The sequence below is a fragment of the Meleagris gallopavo genome, chromosome 23, assembly GCF_000146605.3.
Source record: "Meleagris gallopavo isolate NT-WF06-2002-E0010 breed Aviagen turkey brand Nicholas breeding stock chromosome 23, Turkey_5.1, whole genome shotgun sequence".
NCBI lineage: Eukaryota > Metazoa > Chordata > Aves > Galliformes > Phasianidae > Meleagris > Meleagris gallopavo.
Window position 1 is genome coordinate 3,469,636 of NC_015033.2, and position 3,004 is coordinate 3,472,639.

Consider the following 3,004-nt stretch of genomic DNA (forward strand, 5'->3'; position numbering starts at 1 on the left):
AAGAAACACAATGATAAAATCCTTTACATACAAGGATAACCTAGAGCAAGATCTGCCAACATCAACCTCCCCTGCAGGAAGAAAGAAAGCAACAGAGACTTGCAAAACAAATCATTCCTACGCAACTTTATGAACTCCATGTTTACACTATTAAAAGCTTTTACTTATAAAAGCTTATACTATTTCTTCCCACACAGAAAGTTTTTCCCCTCGTTTTCTTTTTCTGGACATGACATATCTTACACACATTAAGACTTTTCCTCACACCAGACTGGTGAACCAGTTCATTTCTGATAAATTCAAGTTATTTTATTTCATGCTTCTTCAGTACATCATCTTAGAGGTCTTTTCCAACCTTTATGATTCTATGATTCTATGACTGTGCTTTACACCAACAGGATACTAACAGTCCAAGACAGCCACAGAACAAAAATCACTTATCATAATGGGAATTCTCAACACCCATCTTGCACAAAAGACAAAAAAATCCAAAAGTTAAAAACATCTTCCGATATTACAACTGCATTACTTCTCAAAAGCACACTCTAGAGGCAAATCACAACAATTCAGAAGATATAAGACACCTTGCTGAATGGAGAATTTTTAGGGATATGGCATTAGTACCAAAAAAGTCTGAAGTTCATGTGTACCTTGGCATTCAGTATCCAAGCATGTAATAGTAAAATATTCAAGTTCAACAGAGCCTTCACTTTGTAGAATTGCATCCAGTTATAGTACAATCCTGATATTCTGAGTCACATTTATGTGCAATCAGCAAGAGACATAACTCTGTTTTATAAAGCAGGAAGTTTAAATAAAAGCAACCCCACAACATGAATGGCTTTTATTTAAGTTTGCTCAATGCCTCTATTTGTACCATAACATACCAAAAAAAGGAGAACTACCAAGTAGTATTTCAGTAAAGTACCTTCATCATCAATCCACTTGAGGGTAATTGGCTGCTCCTGTTGTAGATTACACATCTCACGCACTTCATCACAAAGCTCCTCATAGCTTATGGATGCATCCAAGTTAGTTATCAGGATGTCCCTGCATGACATGAAATCAAACTTTTGTCAGAGATATCTGCATAACCCTGTGTATTCCAACAATTCCACCTATGGATTTCAATCTGCAACACCACGCTCACACAATCAGTGTTCTTCATCTGAAATGCCCCCACTAACATATATGAGTAACAATAAATTAAGTAATTGACATAATGCAATGAGAAGCATACACGTTTCCCTTCTTCTGCTATCTATGTATACACGTATATTACACGATGGTATAAAGTGCCACACCCAGAAACACACATACCTGCAGCCTTGGAACCCCAGAGATAGACTGAACATTGTGTTCTGTAACTTCCTCATGCTTAGATTTATTGGATTTCTAAGTGATACCAACATTTGCTATTGATTCCTGCTGTTATTTAACTTAACATACTATCAATTCCTATAAAATTCTTCAGCAGCCACCCAAATGAACTCAGCCCTAATTCTTGATGTGGAAGAGGCTAAATCTCCACATTGCTCTAGAATTGCACTCAGAACGCTAAGTTACTTGGCATTGACCTGGTAAGTAAATTCAACAAGAAAGCACCTCATTTTCAATTAAATTTGGTGGAATTACTTTCATAATTACATTTAATTAGAAGATCTTTCTTACACCATAGTATTAAAAACCACAGTAGCAACATTTGCTTATTTGAGGAAGAAAATATCAGAGAAGATTACTGAGGCTACTGCTATCACATGCCAGTAATTTCAAGCTAAACACTTCAAGTCTGAAGATTTACTTCAACCAAACATTTAACTCCTCAAATGACTTAAAACTTTGGCTTTAGAGAAAAACAAGGCAAATCAAAGTAACGTTAACTCACAAGGTCCTCGTTGTGGCAGTAAATCAATTAGGTTAAATCTGTCTGAAAAAACAAATTTCATGCTGAAGCACTAAGTAAGGCTTCCTGACTCTGTCAACAAGTGACTGAAGCCATAAGGACCATGACTTGATTTATTGTCTCAAATCAGAGCTGCCAAAATAAGCACTGCAGAGATAACGGAAGCAGCTGTGTGTTAACATCTCACTGCATTACTCAAACTGCTGGGAGGGGAAAGAAGGGGAAGTAGATATCAAAAATAAAAGGCAGACTAACAGATAACATGCAAGAGGTTTACTTGTGGTGTTTATCCACAGCAGGAAAACACTTTTGCTTAATCTTCAGGTGTTTAATTTAGTACAAATGGATCCTCAAGCAGCTTGCACAGGTTCACCTGACTCCACTGTTAGCATCAGAAGCAATTAAGATTAACTTTTCATATTTATCTAAATAACTACAGTAACTTTACACCACTCACGCACGCTTTCCCCAACTCAAGGCCAAACTATCAGCTCCTTCCTCCAACCAGTACACTGCAGGAATCTGGATAGTATTTTAACAACTCTATTTTAGATTACCAGACATAAACTACAGGACACCGTGGTTATTCTGTTACCAGACCAGATCGCAGACAGGAGTCAAAGTTAGAAAGATAGAAAGTCAGACAGATAGAAAACACCCAGACTCACCCACTGTAGTGCGCCTTTACCCTGATGATGTCTTTGTTCAAATTGCCTTTCGAGCCCATCCTGCTGGGCATGGTCCGCGTTCAGCACACCGGCTGAGGTCTTTCAGCACACGAAGCTCCCAGTCCCGGAGCTCCGCAGGTGATCGCGCAGCTCTGGCAGACGGCACGGTCCGCACAGCGGCAGCCCCGCACACAACGGGACGATGTGAAACACGCCGCGCTCGGCGCTCACGCCGATCTGAGGCTATTTATTTTCCCCCAGCCCGCTGCTCCGCACGCCGTTCTGACAGGAGGCAGCGCACACACAGAACGGCTTTCGGTTCACCTTCGCTTCCAATTCACCCGATAAAAGCATGAAGAAAAGCTCGAACAGCCTCAATAAGTTTTCTCCGCCACTTCAGCCCGTTCGCCCCGAGCTCCCGCACGCTCCTCCC